General features: G+C 44.6%; 1 long non-coding RNA gene across 3 annotated transcripts; it reads right to left on the bottom strand.

The window, feature by feature from the left end:
• Nucleotides 1–3,584: 3,584 nt before the first annotated feature.
• On the bottom strand, nt 3,585–18,919 carry LOC146176179 (uncharacterized). Of its 3 annotated transcripts, none has more exons than XR_014701501.1 (3): nt 18,611–18,919; nt 17,750–17,871; nt 3,585–3,946 (listed from the first exon to the last, which is right to left on the bottom strand). It is a non-coding gene; the product is annotated as an uncharacterized LOC146176179 (long non-coding RNA). The 3 variants fall into 3 exon arrangements; XR_014701503.1 differs by having other exon boundaries at nt 17,750–17,917; XR_014701502.1 differs by lacking the exon at nt 3,585–3,946 and adding an exon at nt 16,408–16,748.
• Between the last annotated feature and the right edge of the window lie 1,235 nt (nt 18,920–20,154).

Raw genomic sequence — 20,154 nt, forward strand, 5'->3', positions numbered from 1 at the left:
CAGGCCACTAAAGGATAAATTTAAGAGAAAGTGTCAGGTCACTAGGGGTGAGTTGGCTCATTTTCCAAGGCTAGGGAACAGTGGCCTATCTTACCTTTTCTGCCTAGCCTTGGCCACACTGCCATAAGTTGTCTCCGAGTGTAATTGAAGTCGAAAATGACTATTAGTGGGATTTGTTTTTATGCTATGTATGGCGTAAATTTTTTTCGTAGCCAAACTGAATCTCCCTTTCATGCCTGGCGTCTGCCTATCAACTCGTCGAATTTGCGCCTGATTTAAGCGAAAAACGCCACCCTCCTGCGCAAATTAAATTTTGAAAATTCGCGGCCATTATCATCATTATTGTTTTTGTAGCGTGTCGCGCCATCTGTTGTGTATGTACACCAAAAAGAGAAAAAAAAACAAAACATTCAAGATGGCTGCCTCCATGTTTTGCGCTGAGATGCATAAGTGACCGTCTTTTTTTGAAGATTTCTCGTCCTGAATGTTTACCCATAACAAAGTTTCACGGTCCTCGCTAATAAATAACACGTCCCGCATCCAAGGTGCTGCTTTTTCTTGCAGGTAAGGACATAAGACGTCAAAGGGCCGCCGCACGTCCTCGCGACGGCGCAATTGTTCCCGCTATACGAGATGTTGCGTTTTGTTGCGCCGGTTGTTTTGCGCTTTATGAAAGTTACATCTTTGTGCTTAGGTTCAGAAGTGTGCACCTAAGTGCCAAGGAATGGGTGACGCCGGGACTAAGGAGGTTGAATCAGGACAAAGAATGTAGGCTTTTCTCTGGCTGTCCAAACTCTATTCTGATCTGCTTACCGCTGTTTTTGCCCGAATTCCATCGCTTTTAATATAATTTATTAACCTTTTTTCCTCGCCCAGCACATTGATGAGCACTGTGGCTACGTAGGGCCCATCGCGCGGTATTCGAGGGAACTGCTCTTGATGGCATAGAATGCCACCACGGTAGGCAAGATTTCTCCTTTGGCTACTACTCTTGTCTGCACCCCTCGCTCTGTTGATGACATTCGAAACGGCACCGCATTTTCATTTACCTTATGGAATGAAAAACGCAAGCGGTTTAACTACTACCGAGACACTTTTTTGAGCGACTTTTATGCTTCTGAGTGTTCTTTGCTAGAAGCTCTCCGGCACCGATGCTTGCTGCTTGTGCTAGTGGAACGGTAGAAGTAGTGGCGTTCACGGTTTACATTGCTTGAAAGCAGTTTGTCTAGTGAACACTTCGCAGACTTGCAGCTTGTGTCAGCAATACGGCTATTTAATGCAGCAAAATAGAAAAATATTAATGCCATTGTCATGAGGCGAGCCCAAGCTTTTAAGAATGGAATTATCTAGGGGTTGCATAGCGTTTGACCCAACAGACAGATGACTCCACAGGCTGAGAATATTTAGTCAGCCATTTCCTTTCCTGTCCTGTGTACGTACCCTCTCTCTATTTTGTAATGTTGGTAATTTCCTACACCTAGAATAAAGCAGCTTGTGCTCTGCCCTGTGAACCATTTAACATCTGCTGTTCTAGACCTGCTCAGCACGAGTGCCAATGCTTTTTTGTGGGTAGTGCACCAATCAGGCCAGTAGAAGACTTTACTGCCAAATAGTGTCATAAGCTTGAGCTTATTGAAGGCACTGTGCAGCTGAAAAAAGCCATCTAGCAATCGCCATTCTTTGCAACTTTCAGGCTCCAGGGTGTTTCCGAAATGCAAATTTATTGAAGAACCCTAGCTAATTTTGTTCAAGCTTGGTTGCGGGGTAGAGTGCATCATTTTAAATGATGCACATTAGCCAGCTGGCAAGCTTGCACTGCAATAATTTGCACAATGCTAACGAATTAGGAACAGCCCAACAGCTTGAGTAAGCTTGAAGCATGCAATAAAAATGGATTCCTCGCAGTTAAGCAAGGTGCGAAACTTTTGATTATCGGTTTTCAGATGGGCATCTTATGCACAACAGCTGTGCAGGAAACATGGATTTCATGTTTGGCAAAAGAATTTTGGCTTTGTACACATCTTTGAATGAAGCTGAGCATTGGGCTTTTCAAAATGCATCATTTCATTTTTTGCATGTGCAGCTTTGTGGCCAAGCTTTACCTTAGCTTTGCAAACAGGTGCCGGCTTTGTCACTGCAGCCTCCTTGCACACAGCGCAGGTTGTGCACAAATGTTGCTTGTTTGCCAGGCAAAATCTTGTAGAAAATGTTTCTGCACCTGCCTACAGGTACACCAGCTGGGAAAACTTTTAATGCCGTAGATCTGTTTTCAGCCATGTTCACTTGTACCCTGCTGTGGTGGCTCAGTGATAAGAGAGCTTGATTGCCGATCCCAAGGATACAGGTTTACTCTCAGCTGCGGTGGCAGCTGATGGAGGCGAAATGCAAGGCAGCTTTGTACTTAGTGATGTCAGTGCACATAAAAAAACCCAGGTGGTCAGAATTTTCTGGAGCTGTCCACTACAGCATCCCTCATAGCCAATAGACATTAAACCCCATAAACCGAACAGAACACTTGTCAACTGTAAACTTCCATAAGGAGAAAATCTATGCAGCTCAAAAGCAGGCCCTGTGGCTGCAGACAGTTCACCAAAATGTATATGCGAAATTAATTGCAAAATAAAGTACAATCCCTTTGTGCACGTTACATAAGGCATTGCAATCCAAGGCAAGCACAGATGGTGGAGGTAGGTGCAGCTTATGTCTAGTTATCAAAAGGCAGTATTTCTGTGCATATCAGCTAAGTATATGGGGTTTTATTTCCAGGCTGTAGGAGGGCCACAATTTTAGCCTCTTGGGAACCTTTATTGTGCACTACTAATACTGCTGCATATCATACGGGCATTTTCGCATATTGCCTCTATTGAAGCAGCATCACTTTTCTGTAAAAGTGAATATTCTAGTGTCTCATTGCAGGTCTGCAATAATCATTGTAAAAATGTTGAGAATCTTTCAGACGACTGTGTACAAACTTGACTAACTACACATAACTTTCCGCATCCACAAAACCATATGCTGGCTTAGTCCTTTATCTCAGAGCTTCATTTGTCATTGGCAATTGTGCCAGTATTGCCAGTGACAAGTGGCACTTGTCCAACCTGCTCTTGCATTGCTTGCACTGCCAATGAAAAAGGAATAGATTTGGTAAATACATTGATTGCATTTTCAACTCTACAGAGCCATAGTTATCCATGGAAAAAAAATGCGCATTTCAGTCTTCAGCACACATTTTTGGCATGACAAAAGTCATTTTATGATAGTGCCACACACAAAGAGTGCCGGTGGCGGTGATGCCTCAACAAAAAAGAGCTCTTTCGTAAAGTAGTTTAGACAGCAGCTTCGCTGACAATCTAGAATTTGTACCTGACAGTTACTCTGACCCCGTTTGCGATTTGCGTACACTGATAAAAAAAAACAAAAAAAAAAAACAACAAAGATGGCGAAGTGACAGCATGCTTTACTAATGAAGGAAACTTTTTAGAATTAGAATGGTATGAAAAACATTACAACTAAACCTGGCGATGTTAGTATGTTTTTCGGCAGTTAATTTGGCAGTTACAGGGTTAACGTGCAGCTAACTCCATATAATTAGCATCAATTAAATGCTGTGTATCTTGGGGACCATCATTAACAATGTCATGCATGTGAGCCATCACATGCTTGAGTTCATTAAACATACAAAATACGTAGGCACCTTTTATTCAGATAGCATTTGTACACAAAATCAAAAGCACCATGACAATGTCAGAAGCAGCTTAGGCATATAAGCACAGCCTATTTTGAACATGATGTGGAACAGGTTCCTTAGCCCTCATATTTTTCAAAGTCGGCTAACAAACAGATGTGCATTTGCAAAAACCTGCATGGCATGCAGATGAGCCATTCCTGCCACTAACAAAATGAGCCACTTCACAGATTTCCATATGGTCCTTCCAGGCTTTGAACTCTGCAAAAAGAAAGATTTTCCAAGTTGTCAAAAGTGAGTCTCAAAAAAAAGACAGCAAGTAACAGAACTCGTGTAGACTGGAAAATACAAAAAAAAAAAAAAAGTACAGGTATTGCCAACACCAACGGATTGCACAAGTAAACTGCGTATGTTGACATCAATTTTTGGAAGCAGATTTCAGAGGCTAGGCTACACTGCCATGCAGTCAGCCATAATTACTGCTGGATGAATGTCAACATATCCAAAATGAGCTAGATAACTTCTTATCAAGTTGTCCTTTGTGTGCCTTCACAGAGGCTCTGACTAGGCTCAAACATGGCAAATAGACTTGTCCTCCACACTCATTGGTTCTTTACGATGCCTGTCACTGGAAAGGCCTAAAGCTTTTCCTATTGGTTCATTGACTTGAAAGAGAACATCTTCGGTGTAACTCCGCCTGGTTGGGTACTTGAAACAAAAGTTTAAGAAACACCATCACCAACCAAATTTTTTATTAGAACCCGACGTTTTGGGTCCAACTCGGTCCCTTCCTCAGGGGCGACTAAAGTTTGAGGCCCGCAGTAGCAGGCACACGTGGCGAAGTCCAATTGTGTAGCAGAGCCAGGGTAGCGTTCCCGGATTCCTGTTCACTACTGCAGCTGTCAGCCGGATGAACCGAAAAAAGATGTGACGTCTTTTGAAAGGATTGGTTCACCTCGTCAAAGGCGATTTTGTGGTCGGCGCATTCGCAGTGCTCGGCGAGGGGGGTTGCTTTTCGAGTTCAATTGCCGGGCGTGATTTTTGTGCTGCAATATGCGCAGACAGATTTTTTGTTTCGCCGATATAAGAGGCAGAGCACCCCGAGCACGAGATTTTATAAATAACGCCTGGTTATTTTTCTCTAGGAATACGGTCTTTTGGTAGCGGCAGAAAACGGCAGACTGTTGAGGTAGGTTTGTGCGACACACAGACGTGTTTGCGCAGGATGCGTGCAAGCGCCTCACTGGCGCCCGCCACGTATGGGAGCACAATGCGAGGGCGCTTCGTCGTTTCCGTGTTGACCGACCCTCTTGTCCTGCAAGCTCGACGGCGGAAAGCACATTGGTATAAAGGCGCGTGTATAGCCATTCTTCTTCAGATCGGCTAAGCATAGGCCGCTGCCTGCTACTGCGGGCCTCGAACTTGTCGCCCCTGAGGCAGGGACCGAGTTGGTCGCGAAATGTTGGGTTCTAATGAATAATTTGGTCGGCGATAGTGTTTCTTAAACTAGTGGTTCATCACACCGATTAACAAGCTAATGGCAGAAGGAGCACAGGTAACTTCTTCAAGAGCCTACATATGCTCTTTGCAACCATGTGTTCTTATTCCATCATTTACTATCAGCCAAAAAGAACTCGGTACTCTGTTTGACAGCATTATCTGCACATTGGATTCACTTTCAGTTTATTTCGTTGCAACAAGGTGCCAATCACGACAAAGGCACTGGTCATCGAACAACAGAATGCCCAGTGCTCAGTTTAAAGGCAACAAGGAAACAGAGGTAAACCTGCCAAGTACAATGATCAAGAACAATGTAGAAGCAGTGTTGTGTTGTGGCAATTATTCGAGGTAAATCTCTGTGCATCATCATTGTACAACAAAAAGAGTAAAAGCTGCGTCCAGGTAGCGTAAAGCGTGAAAAAAAAAAAAAAAAAGCTTTGCGGTACGACTTCCCCCTCAAAGAAGCATCGGCCCAATGCTCTACATTGAATAGAAAGGTAGGCAAAAATAAACATCAAGCAAAATATAAATAGTGTCCATCAGTTATAATAGGGCTTTAGGCACACAACATACAATTTCTGGACGTGTATCACCCCTGGGGTACTGTCAGTAACATCTGGGGACAATTCCATAGCCCATTTCATCTAGATGAGTGAACTTGATTTGCGGAAACAGCAGCGTAAAATTTATAGTTTTCATTAAATCCACGATGGTGATTCAGCATCCAAACCTAGAGTCGGTCTGCTGGCTTGTAATTTTCATTGTCATTGTAGGTTACGTTAGGCATTGGTGCCTCGCTGGCTTTTTATGCGCAGCTGGGCGAGTCGTCGGGCTGCTTCTGCACGCCGAAGGTAGGCAGTGACACTGAGGCTGTCCTTTTCCGTTACATGTGGCATCAGCATGACATCGAGCGCTGTATTAAGGCGAAAGCCTTTAAAGGGAAACTGCACCGATTGTAGATTTTGATGAGTTTCAAGGAATCAAATGATTACAGCTTCCAGGTTAAGCATGCAAGATATCTTCGTGCTAGCATTTCAAACAATGGCGCAAATAGCGATTTAAACCGCTTCAGCTATCGAGCTTCTCCTCACCACACAGTGACGCTTGGGGGGCACATAATGACATCATTGACGGCACCAGTATGTTTCCCGCATGGAATGGCTTGGTTGGAAGAAGTAAAAACAAGGCTACCAAAATTGAAGGCCCAGAAACATTGTTTGATGGCATCAAAAAAGGCACCGCGTGATGTGGGCGAAGGTAACGTAAAGAAAAAATATTACCGTCCGTGATGTCATCATCGAGCTTCTACGCAGTCCTTCAGTGCTGTGAGGAGAAGCTCAAATTGTAATCGTTGATTACTTCATCAGTTTTAAAGATAGCACACAAACACTTTGCAAGCATTATCGACAGCTTATGGAGAGTCAAATTCTTGAATGTCGCAGAATTCTTGAAAAGTGATGCAGCTGCGCTTTAATGGCTCATACTGTCGGCGTTCGTTCGGTCACAATATAGCTTTCAATCAAATTACATCACCTGAAACCGAAACTAATGTCATCGGAAAGGTAAAAATCCTGCATCCACCGGGAATCAAACCTGCATCCCTCGCATCGCCAGCCTAAGCTTTAACCAACTGCGCCACGCCCGGGATCGTGAACTGCACATATATCTTGTCCACAGTGATTTGGTTTGGTTTGCGGGGTTTAACATCCCAAACCGACTCAGGCTATGATAGATGCCGTAGTGCAGGACTCCGGAAATTTCGACCACCTGGGGTTCTTTAACGTGCACAGACATCGCATAGAACACAGGCGGCCTTGCTTTCGTCTCCATTGAAAAGCGGCCGCCGAAGCCCGGTTACGATCCCGCATTCTTGGGAACAGTAGTCGAGCGCCGTAACCACTGCGCCACCCCGGCGGGCCCTTGTCTATAATGAGGATGAGTTAAAACACACATCATAATTCTCCTTGTCTGCGTGATGCTAATGCGGCCACTCCCCTTTGTAGCGAGGGATCACAGAGTTCTTCATTGGGCCAATAAATAAAGGAGTAGAAAAAGAACAAAAACTATACCAACTGCTGTGCATTGGTCAAAAGTCCAGAAAAAAGAAATGAGGAAGGAAAAGGGGGAGTCCTTCAACAATCTTTTCGTTTACGCCACCAGTCAAGGCGGTGCTTTGTCACCTCTACTGCCCTACCCAGGGTGTGGACATCGACTGCAGACCAAGTGCTGTCGAAAGAGTCTCCATCAGTGCTGATGTCGCAGTTGTAGGGGGGAGGGCCACAGTTTCGGGCACTCGATCACAACATGCTGTATGGTTTTATTGGCTGCGTCGCACTCAGAGCACTTGTGCGCAGAAAACCACTCCGTGCCTCGCAGAGTAACCCGCTCCCGTCCGCTGTCTCGTGTGTTGTCGTAGATGTTCTCATTAGCGATCGTGTGTTTTGTGCTGGAGTCCACCGCCAGGGATGACTTCGCCCGTGCTTCGCTGTGCCATCTCTTCATTTCTGCTTCTCAAACCTGGTTATGGATCTGCTCTCTCCACGCAAGCTGGAATATCTTCAACAGGCCGGCTTGTGGAATTCCGTACTCCTATGCCAACCTTCGCGTTCAAAGCATCCATCTGGTGTTGGAGCACTTGAGTACGATGTACTTGTATACCTCGCTGGACCATCTATGGCGAAGTGCTCAGCCGGCGCTGCAAGGCAAGCTTGCGGTTGTCTCACATGCGACGATAGTAGTGCTGACAATGACGCTGCAATTAGTGATAATGACGATGACGGCATTAGCAATGATAACGGTGCATTTAGTTGCTGTGCTGACATTAAAGCGAGAAACTAGTTACATCGGCTTAACTTTCAGGCCGACTGACTGTTAAAGGGACACTAAAGACAGCCAAAGATGGTATGAAAATCTAATAAACTACATTTGGTGACACTGTCGCTGCATATCCGGCAGCAAAAAATCGAATAATTGCTGAGATATTGCGATAAGAAGTTGAGGTTTTTTCTTGTTCCCGCCGGTCGAATTCAAACTGTGGCCTCCAACTACGTAGTTGGAGTTGAGTGACGCAGACTATGACGTAAGCGGAGACTCCGTGATAGCTAGCGAGCCGGCGCGGCCCGCGGCGTCGCATCCCTCAAGGGCCAACTTGGCAACAGCGTACTCGCAATGACGGCCTCAGCCGAAATAAATAAAACGATGAAGAGAGTAATTTACCGAGCGATGGGCCCATAAAGGAAGAAAAAAAAAAAACATAGAGGTAATGCACAATACTTTACATGTTTCTCAAGCTTTTGCGCTCCTTCTTGCACTGTGTATAAACAAACCGAGCCCTCGGTCATCGCAACGCTTCCTGACATGTTTACATACAAATAAGATTTAGTTACCAGCAAAATAGTGTCCTCGCTGCTGCGCTTGTCAGTTTTGAAGCTTCGTCGCACTTTTTTCCTTCAAGGTTTGTGCTACAGCTCCGTGTTCAGCGAAAATTACGTCCACGGTAGCAGAACATGACCGAAGTGCCGGCGCCACTACATTTGCCAGCGCTGTGAAATTCCACATGTTAAAATGGATCCAGTGCACAATATAGTGCGCATAGGCATCCAGAACATTAGTTGCAAGACGTGAGAGCAGGCAGCATGCGCCGATGATCAAGAAGTTGTAATTTTTAGACCGGCAGCAGAAACATTTTACTGTAAATGGGGCCATGACATAAAAATTAGAAATATCTCCAAGGTTCTTGTGGCGCGGCGTAGCCGAGCGTTTAGTGCCGAACGTTACGGAGCAAGCAGTAGCGAGTTCGAGTCTCACCGCTACTGGCATTTTTTTTTTTTTTTTACAAATCGATTTTTTTTTAATCTTTTGTAATGTATTTCTGGTGTTTCGTTATTTTTAGTTTTTACTTTTTACCCGAGGCCCTTTATTTCGCCGGGCGACGAGCGCAATATATCGACGCTCTCCTTGGTATGAGCGGCAAGTATGCCCCTTTTGTTTACGACGCCTGCAAATAGCACGTTGAAGGTCTTGTTGACGCAGTATATGTTGGTCAGATGTGCCATGATTTAGTGAACAATTGAATGATAATGCGTTTTTTCTTCGGTGCTTAGCATATGTATGCTTTTCGTGGCGTACGTAGCTGCAGTCAAGCGGTCAGGTCGCAGTCGAAGCGGCAACGGCGGCGATATGTTGGCGCAGAAGTGTGAACGAAGGAGTGTGTCGGCGGTAGCGGATTTTGCTCGCTCATGCCTCCAAATGCTCAAATGGGAACCATCAAGGCGCATCTGCTGCTCCAAGCTCGTAATTCAGGCGCTGCAGGTTCAAACAAACTATCCGAGTGCGCACGAAATGCCTGAGCCGAAACATAACCAAAACTGAAGTGGGCGCCTGTGGCGCCTCCAAGTATATTTTTGTATTTGCCTTGCAACGTTTACGTTGTCTTTTCGTCGTCGTTTACGTATGATAAAAGCGTGTTATCATGTTTGAGAAAAAACGTACTACCGCATTCAAACATTCAACGTAATTCGCATTTGTCAGCCTCCGGGATCCCTAGCGCGTCACGTGATTTGTAGTTGCGAGCCTCGGCCGTTTGGCTGTGGTGGCGATACCTGTATTTCTGTTATTCTTCTTTACTACCTTATAACAGCTCTGTTTTCAGTAAGAGTGGTCTTTTTGTAATCAGGAACTGTCATTCTATCGATGCAAACCCACTTCCTTTCTCTCTTTAGTGTCCCTTTAATGCATGCAAGGAGGACAATGCCACGGACAACGAGAAGTGGGTTTTTTACACGACAGATATTATGATGTGCTTCTCGCTTTTTACAACGATAATTAGTCTGAAGAAGCCTTTGGCCCTTTGCTTCGGCGTTGCGAGTCAGGTAGTTAGTTGCTACTATTATCCACTTGTTGCTAGATGTCAATGTCGGGAAATGACCTAGTAAATCCATGCCAATCTGTTGGAATGGCCTCGCAAGTGATTGGTTTGGTTGTATATCCTGCAGTCTTGTTAGCAGTGTTCGGTGGCGTTAGCAGTCGCAGCAACTCCTGACATAGTGCGTGACATTAGCAGATAGACGAGGCCAATATGGGCCAATATTATTTAACCTGAATGCGACTCAGAGTAAAATCAAGTTTAGACGCCCAGCTGTGGGCTCATCATGAGGTGCCTGTAGGATTTCATCGAGAAGGCCCACAGGGACAAGTAAGTAGGCGGCCAGGGTGCGAACGCCATTATAAAGCGCAAGGGAGGCTAGTCCACGTTTGAACACTCTTAAGTGGCAAGGATGACTTTCCTTCAAGGTAGTCGAAGTCTGAGTGCTGAAGTTGCGTGAAGTAGGCCCCAAAATAGCATCGTTATTGTCTTCTTCCAGCACTTTTGGACAGGGGCTCATGAAAAGCAGTACCATGTGTGCGTGGCCAAAATAGGTGTTTAGAGCAGCTCTTGGAGCAAGCATATATGCTTTTTGGAGCAGCTAAATGGAGCAGAAAGCAGGACAGACATTCTGAAACAGCTATGGAGCAGAAATGTTAATGTTTTATAGCAGAAATATCGGCTTTTTGAAGAAACTTCAGAGTATGTGGTCAATTAAATCTCCAATAAGTCATAAAGGCCTTTCTACCCTTCTTGGCAGCAGAAATTGTGCTGCTTACAAACAGGCCCGCTGTGTTCTGAAGATGTTTTACTGCAGACTGACTGTAACCAACATGTGACCAGCGTGCAGTTTAAAGGCCCATTCACGATTGAGGATTGCAAAGGGTGTGCGATTAAGGAACCGCTCAGATTGACCGATGTTCACACTTGCAAAGGCAAACCGTGGGTCGCTTTCCCAAATTGGCCTCATTCAGAACGAGACTTGTCGACCTTGACTGCTCACCAAAACAGAAGCCGGATGTAAACCGAACTTCGATTCATATCAACTGTGTTGCTGATTGGTTACCGATTTAAGACCAGGAAGGAAACGTTGGACATGTGCCTTTTTATATATGGGAGCGCTTGTTGCTAAACAAGCTAACTCTCAAAACGTAAGAATAATGTGCTTCAGATTGTATGCTTAAATAATACAGCATGAGCACATCTACTTCGGCCTTCTCGACAATCTCTAGATGAAGCCCAAAACAAGTCCAAGGATCGCTAAGGTTGCACACTATAGTGAAGGCTTGCCAAAGTAAAAAAAAATATGCGAATGAAATATTTTTGCTGAAGAAAGAAAAAGGCTCTCAGTGACCACAATCCACGGCATGCATGCAAGAGTGCCGCAGTCACCATGAATAGCAGAAAACATGGGGATGATATCGTGTGACGTCAGCGCCCAAGGTTGCCAAACCATAAAGCTGCTTTCGCTATTAATAATAAAAATTCATTTTAAACTATCTACTGCACTGAAATCTCAAATTTCGAGGATTTATAATTAACGTGAATGGAGTGAAATGCAATAATCAGTTTATGCTCAAATTTTAGCTGTCATGACCCCTTTAAGTGAATATAAATAGTTCAAGCATATGGTACCAACATAAGAAACACTACAGAATTATATGAAAATGTCACTGAACTACGAGCACGTGAATGATTAAGCTGCTAAATTTGAAAATAATACACAAGACGCGGGCAGAGTCATTAAACAGAGCCCTAGAATATAATTTTTTCCATCTCCTCACCTTCAGGTGCATTATCTGCTCTGGTTTAGAGCTCTGCTCTTAGTTTAGTGACTTCACATAAAAACAGAACCTCATCTGGACATAGAACTTCTCTATGCGAAGAGTAATTTTTCTGTCATTTTCAATTTTTCTGTCCAGGCTCGGGAACCTCTGGGCTTTTCAAAAACATCGCAAAATTATGAATGCTGCTTGTCTTAATCTCAATTATTGAAATGAAATAAATAATTTAAAGAAATCGAATTTTCCAGCGTGTTTACGAGCTTTGCAAGCTCTGCAGACATATAAAGACCTCGGGGGTCAAAATTTGAGATGAATTCGTTTTTTTTTTTTTTTTGCACATAATTTGCTCAAAATTAGATACAGAATAAGTACTACATTTTGATTTGTGCCTGAACTTTCGAGCCACATATCTTGCAATATACCGGGTGCACGAGACATTTGAGGATGCAATGTTGGCTTCAGGCAGAGAATATCTCCAGCAAATATATATATATTTTCACCAAACTTTAGGAGATATTTCTCTTACTGTTTATTTTCACATTACTCAATGAATGCGCCACTTGCAGCAATAACCAATTCAATTCGGCTTCGGAAATGGCTGCATGCACGGATCAGGTGGTTCTTAGAGGTACTGCCCATTGAGTTCGCAGTGGCGACATTCAGAGTTTTTTGTATTATGTGGCCTTTTGTCAGCTTCTCTCTCAACGACGCCGAGTGTATTCAAATCTGGACAACTAGGAGGCCACAAGTTGGGAGTGATGTGGTTATTGGAAGTTGTTGGCCAGCCACTCGTGGGTGACGCAGGCGGTGTGGGCGAGAGCCGAATGTTGCTGAAAGACACAAGGTCTTCCTTTCGAAACAGTATCAGTCCAGGGCTTCACAACGGTGGCAAGCACCTCTGCGTACTCGGCAGCATTAACGCGGAGTCCTTCTGCAAAACAGTGTGGCAGCATGACATCACCCTTGTTGCCGACGGCTGCTGACACCATCACAGACAGAAATTTTGTGTGCAATGCTGTCGGCACCTCATTAGCGCTTCCGCAAAGCCATCTTTCATTATGGCAATTAGCTTTTTGGTCTTGATCAAGTTCTTTTCATCTGAAAGAAAAAAAAAAGCATTCCAGGCTCTTCAACTTGCCTAGCAAGCGCTTGGACCAGAGCAGACGATTCTCCCGAGCTTTACCAGAACAGAATTGCGGCCTGCTCATGACACAGAAATGGTACCTCACGTCCTCGTGCACAGCAAGCCTGGCAGCTGACTCTACGACATCGAGCTCCTTTGCAATGTCCTACACTGACTTCTCTGGGTTGTCACTCACGATGACTTGCAGCCTCTGAAGAAAATCAGGTGTTCTGACGACGTCTGACCACTGACTGTGCTTTTTCCTTTTCGCCACAGATGCCACGTCACCGTCACAGCACACCAGTTCTGTCCGCACTTTGTTAACGAAAGGCTTCGCAACATTCAGAAAGTTGGCAATTTCCAAGTCGCTGTGGCGCACGGCCAGTGCGATGAGGACTGGATGACGTTTCATTTCCTGTGTCAACTTGTACGCTTCCATTTTTCAACAAACTGCGCAGTATAAATGATAAGGGGTCAACCAACAAGAAGCCGCATGCCTAGATACATATGCTGAGCCTGCTGGTGTCTATGGCGATAAGGAGTAGTAACCTCAAATACCTCATGCACCCAGTGAGCTACGAGACTGCTATAACTGTGCCTAGTGACGGGCAATCAAAGTAGCTTCAACGTCCTCGAGCCTTCCCTCGTGAAGCAAGTGGTCAAATTCATCATTCGCAAAGAACACGCAGTGAGCAAAAAAAAAAAAGAGAAATTACACGCTCTTAATTTGTGTTTGAAGTTTTCAGGTGCAATCAAATCCATTCGCTACAACCCATCATGCTTCGAAAATCTTAATGAAAAGCATGGGTAAAAAATTGTTCAGAGTGCAATACGAAAGACCTGCAGTAGACCTGCAAGTAGTGCTAAAGGAACACTGAAAGAAAAAGTAGGCTTGCAGCGATGGTATACTGGCTCCTAATCACAAAAACACCACTTTCACTGAAAACAAAACTCTTATAAGGTAGAAAAAAGAGAACAGAAATGCAGGCATTGCAGAAATACAGAAATCGCAAATGCATGCACAATGACATGTAAGGGATCCCGGAGGCTGCCTAACATGTATTATGGTTGCATGTTTGAATTGTTAACTTTTGTTTCAAAAATGGCAAAAAGACAGGCTAAATAATGGGAGCCAAAAATAAATTTGCACTTGGCAGTGCCACAGGCAGTGAGTTTCGTTTTGGTATGTTTTGGTTCTTTGAAGTCACAGCTATGCATTTGGCATCACCACATGGTTTCATTTTTGATATACATGCTTTGGTTTACAAGTGTGGAGCAGCAGAGTTTTCCTCTGATGAAGTTCATGCCTCAGTAAGCGCTTCTCTATTGAAAAATCTGGGATGAAATGCACACAGGATTAAGTTACAACTTACTGGGCAGAATAAACCTGCACAGACCTGAGTGGAGCTGGGAAAGAAAAGAAAGGCTGGAAAAAGTAAGATTTAAATTGCATGGGTGCTTAAGAAGAAAAAAAAGCGACAAAAAAAAAAAAAACGGCCTCGAACAGGACTTAATCCTAAGTCCTTTGGAGTTTTAACTGAATGTCTTAGCCATTGTGCCACACGAACAGCTGAGACCTCTCGCATTACATTACTTGTGTAGTGCAATTGCATTTTTTTACATACATTTTTCACTCACCGCTAAACAATTGCATCCCAAGTGTGCTGAATGCTTTTGCTGGCTGTTAATAGTGTCACCAATGTCTCATATCTATGATAAGCATAGCAGTTTGCCAAACTATCTCGTAATATTTCTATTTCTCGATTTTCTGCTGTGCCAGCGTGCATGCACAGACCTTACTGGCATCTGCAGGGCAGCGACGCTAGAGTACACCACATAAGGTGTAGACACCCAAGGAAGCATTGAGCGAAAGGGAGCTCAGTTGGTTCATATCAAGAAATACAATAGTGAAGGAAACGAAATAAATTGAGCAAAACAGGCCCTGTGTACCCCTTTTTTCTTTTAACTTTCTGCCACAATGCATTGTTCACCCCTTGCTGCTATTCAGAAAAGACCATCTGTAGCAGTCTTTACCCGTCACTCGTGATGGTAGCTCGGCAATGTCAGTGGCCGCATCCATAGCTTCGCTAGCTACAAACTTTGCCGCCACGCCGGCACTCGTACATTCTATCCTGTTAGTCAAGTGACCTCAACTCTAAAAAGCACCGCATGCTCTGTGGGTGCAAAGGTCAAGATTCACTGCGAGAACTTTGCAGTCAAGCTCAGGATCTATGCCTGGTGCAAACAAATAGACGGCTTTGGCGAACTGTAGCTTTAGTAATTTCAGCTGCTACTAGATTGCACTGCTCGCTATGCATCAAGAATCACGGAGTCTATGTTTACACCATCATTTGCATCATTTTCCCAAGTCTAAATCCCTTGGAAGGAAAACAGACCTCTTCAACTTCAAATCGAAACATCTCGGCAATAAATGTGTCTTGCTGCTGGACAAGTGACAAAAAAGTCACGAAACACTGCACTACTGGAATCTGTATTGTGATGGGTCCCATACTGCAGAAAATCTGGCATCCATGAAAAATTATGGGCATGTATCTGGCAAGTGGCAGGAAGGTGACGCAGCACTGCAATGACTGTCCGTCAGGTTGTGTGACAACACAAGGCTACATGACATGACCAAGTCAGCAGGTGCTGCCACACAGGGTGCTTTTTATGGTATCAAGTTAAAAAGGAAAACAAAAAGAACATCGCTTGGAGCAATTACGCACCACTATTTGTTTCTTGCAGGTGTATCCGTGACAAAGGTTTGTGCATGCAGGGCTACCTCTGGAATCACTTGAGGCAAATCCTTGAAGCCTTTGTTATGAAATACTAAATATTGCAGAGGTTCAGCTCTCTTTGAACCAAGTCAAAAGCGTTAGCCATCGGCCGGTGCCGCATTTGCAGCTGCCGCTTCAGTCTTCGCTTGATTCCGCATTTGGTAAGCTTCTCGGCAATAGGCTAGTCTGGCTTCTCGTTCGATGTCTTGGCAACCTGTCTGGCATGGTTGCAGTCTCTGTCTTTGGCGCAAGTGGATTCCTCTACACCACACTGCCCCCTTTTGTCATGCCGCCTGGTGAATTCACCCAACACTATGCTCGCGGTCTCGACTGCACTTACCCAGAAATGTTTTAAAGCAACGAACAGAATATGGGCGCACAAAACACAGACAACAGAACATGTTGGTGCCGCTGCAAATGAATGAACAACGAAATAGCTATTAGAAATGACAGCAGTGCCTACTCTGCTGGCAGAAATCTTGAGCAAAAATTTCTCATCAATTGGCCCTAATTGGCTATACAAGGCCATGCGACATTTTCCCATGAAAATAGCAGTGACTGAAATTTTTCATACTTTCACAATCATCTTCTAGCAAATAATGACCTCCTTTTGTTTCGTACTACATGCGCCATAGTGTCAGCAAATAAATTCCAATGCTGTTTGTACAGCAAGCGACTGCAGGCAAGGGACACGTCTGGGTGATATTTTTGAGGTAGTCGTGTAAGCAAGTTTCCAGGGCAAAAAAATTATGGCATGTAATTTCTTCCTAACAAAGATTGCCAAAGTACTGCCTGCTGAGAACTTATTCTCGGCAAATAATTTCAACAGTGTATGGAGCAGAGCATGAATTCGGGCAGCCCGAAAACCTGGGCCGGGCTGGAAAATTGCCGTTTTTATGGGTCTGGACCTGGCTCGGGCTTGACATGCAGGCCTGGGCTTGCAGCTTGCAGTGGCGGAACGAGGCCAGGCTGGGTAAAGCTGTGTATGGCTTCTTTTGGAGATGGAATTCCAGCACTAAAATCATTCCGGTGGTTTATGAATAAACCACTACTAGTACATATGTTGACAGAGAATGAGAGAAAGCTCATTTGTAAACAGAGTTTAATCAGTGCCACTCGGTGTTTTGTCCAAGTAATTTAGTACGAACGTGCCGGGCTGCATTCAATGACACAAGTGAAAAAAGTTAAAAAGGAAAGGCTCAAAACTCGATAGCGAACTGTACTACAATGGAGGTGTTATGAAGTGCTGTAACCTGTCATGCATGACACAGCCCGTTTGCATAAGCACGTGCCTACTGAAGTACTCAACACCATCAGCTTAGGATTTCTCAGAAATCAGTGAGCAAGAGGGTAGCTTCTAACCTCTGTGTTACCGCTAACGGCTGGACATTTGAAGCCTCATAACAGCCCCTGAACAAGGACCTTCAATTGACTGCTCGGCAGGCAGCCATCTGTTCATAAAAATTCTGACTGTCTGCTTGCCCCCCCCCCCCCCCCCCCCCCCCCCCCCAAAGAATGTCTCTACGCTACAATAAATGCTGTAGGATAAGAGCTTATTGCTTTAGGAATGTTTACATATCCAATAACATATACATGCAAAATGAACAGACACTACCGCTTTTCGTCTCCACAGAGACGTGACAATGTGGCTGTGATTTCTTCAATGAATATGTAAATTTTGTTTTTTTCTGCCCTTGCCCACTCATGTTCCTGGGGCAAAGTTGCCAGGGGCAGTCTTTGTAGGTGATTAAGCAAAGAACTTGCACCAAGAGCCAATTGCTTATAAGGAGTCATAGTTAAAATGCCCGTAATCCATACCTTTTAAATGTACATTGTGCTAGATAGCTTTACATAAAATGTCTTGTCAAAATATTCTTCACCATGCCTTTGCTTCTGTCGGTGCTTTAACTGTGCCCTTCTCTACCAAGAATATTTTGCAAGGTTTGTCTCTCATCTTGATTTATTGTTATGTGCTAGTTAAGCAATACATTTTTAAGGGCGTCTGTTCAGACTTACTTTGCAGGTTTGGCACAGGCCCTGTCGTGGAAGCGCAGGCCGGGTCCGGGCCATGTAATCATTGCCGATGGGCTTGGAACCATGGATCCGGGATGGTCTTCAAACGTCGGCCAGGGAAGGGGCTGGAAAATCCAACCCGTGCAGGGCTCTAGTAAGGAGTGTAAGAAACTAAAGGTACAGGAAAAAAAAATCACACACACATAAGGGGAGTTCAGTAGCGAGTTCATTACTTCGAAGCACCGCTACGTGGTCTCCGTGCTACAATGGAGTTGTCTAAACGGTATTTACGTTATCATTTCTGTTGTCTCAACAGAGCTTATCCTTTTGTCGTACCCGACGCAAACTAGGCAAAATTTCATCAAGGGTACGCATAATATCATCCATATAGCTGCCGCTTATAGCTGTGAAAGGTTCAGTGCTAGTTTCGAGCTTTTGGTGCTCAATATGTATCACTAGTTTCAAGCTAGTGATGCTCGAGCGATATCATAGGCAAGTACTTCACCCGGATGTGATCAAAACGAACAGCGTATGGAGAATCGGGGCCAAGAACGTAAAAAGCATAAAATGAGCTTCGTCGCCCTAAGCAGCTAATCACTGACGAGTGCCGTGAGTATCTGGTTGATAGAGACAAAGCATCAAGCGCCAGTTAGCAGCATCATAAGAGAGTGCTAAATTGGCGCGTGCTGCAAGTGCATACCTTGGCACAAATCCCTGCAGTATGTGACAAATAAGAACGGTAAGCGGACAGCATATAACCACGAACATTGCACGCAAAACGGGCAGCTAAAATTTTAACATGGCGGCACCTTCATTGGCATGCTTTGTCCACAACTAAAATCTTTTCACAGACCGGGCACTAACCTTTCTGTACCGAAGCCGCAGCAGATGTGCCAGGGTTGTTCATGGCGCGCACACCAGTCAGTTCAATCGCACCCGTCCGCGCAACTGGCACAGTCTCGTTTACTACAACAAAAGCCACGGCGCCAAACCGCCGCCGCGGCACCGGCGGCATCGCCAAGCAGGGTAGATGGCGGGCGATGAGCGGTGGCCCGCCGGCACGCCGTGCCCCCAACTAGGGACAATCCGACCTAGGGATTGCTAGGGATTCAGGGCGGCTGTCCAGCAAAAATCCAGGCAACACTGGCATTATTCATGGCGAGTTTTAGCCGCTCCCGCTGAGCGGTGCAGTCGTTTCCGTTCTGCGAGGCGTTTTTGAGCCTGTCCCTACCCGTCGTTTTGCGGTGTGGCTTTGAGAGCTTTGAGTAATTGCAAGGAGTATTTTTTGACAGGAAAATCTTGAAAAAGAAAAGGGCCGTTCTCGGCAGGGCGTGCGTGTTTTTTTTTTTTTTTTTTGAAACCGCCCGGCGCATGTTATTTCTGTTATATACTCGAAAATACCGCGCGCGTGATTTCACCATGCGCTAGGAACACCTTCGTCAGGCACTTGTTAAGGCGACTTCGAAGACGGGAATTGTGCTTGCACTGCGCGTCTATCTTATATTAGGTCTAGTCGGAATCTGCCTGAAGATCAAATACCGCCGAGCCGTGTAGTAGTGGTAGTTGTAATGGTTAGCGTTCATGTAAAATGAAAAGATGCTGCACCTGTCTTTTTTGGTAATAGCTAGGCACAAACGATTCAGAGCAGAATAATAGTAAATGACATTCCAGTTTCAACCTTGCAACGAGAGCTGTAAAAGGAGAAAAATAAACAAGCAAGACAAAAGTAGGATCCTATTTATGGTTGGAATAGCAAACACACACATACTTCCAGGACTTCCAGCACAATTCAAACTTAATCATAATATAAGCCAAATGAGTAATACCACCTCAGCATCATTTTTACATATGCGGCAATGCTCTTGTTGAGCACGTCGGAGCTGCTACATATAACTGAATTAGAAAATATTGTACTATGCATGCCTTTCTCCCGACATGCTGTGGAGGTTGTGAAAAGAAAAAAAAAAATTAAATTTCCTGCTAGCGTTCTCTCAGCGCAGGAAGTTCAATGCGATTGACCGCTCCTGCCTTGAACATCTGAAGGCAATAGTCCAATACTGTCAAACTGTTAAATACAATCGAAAAAAAAACAACAAAAAAACAGTGTGATGTGTTGTAAGATAAGCCATCGACAACTAAGAGAGCGTTCTATTGTTAAATGAATCCATCTGATGGCTCATTCGCTAAGGTGGTCTACTTTCTCAGCGTACCACGAACTTGCGGGGCCGATAGGTATCGGCTGACCTCGATACCTGATGAGTGTGAGGGGACACGACCATGTATGTAGTTTTCTATTTGCACGTAAAGAAATCCGGATAACTGAAAGCCATTCCTTTTACAACTTTGTCACTGCAGCTTGCCGGACTGCTGGTAAATCTGTTTACATTGGCCACACCTAGAAGCAATTT

The sequence above is a fragment of the Amblyomma maculatum genome, chromosome 10 (assembly GCF_055883805.1).
Source record: "Amblyomma maculatum isolate TAMU_Amacu chromosome 10, ASM5588380v1, whole genome shotgun sequence".
NCBI classification, from domain to species: Eukaryota; Metazoa; Arthropoda; class Arachnida; order Ixodida; family Ixodidae; genus Amblyomma; species Amblyomma maculatum.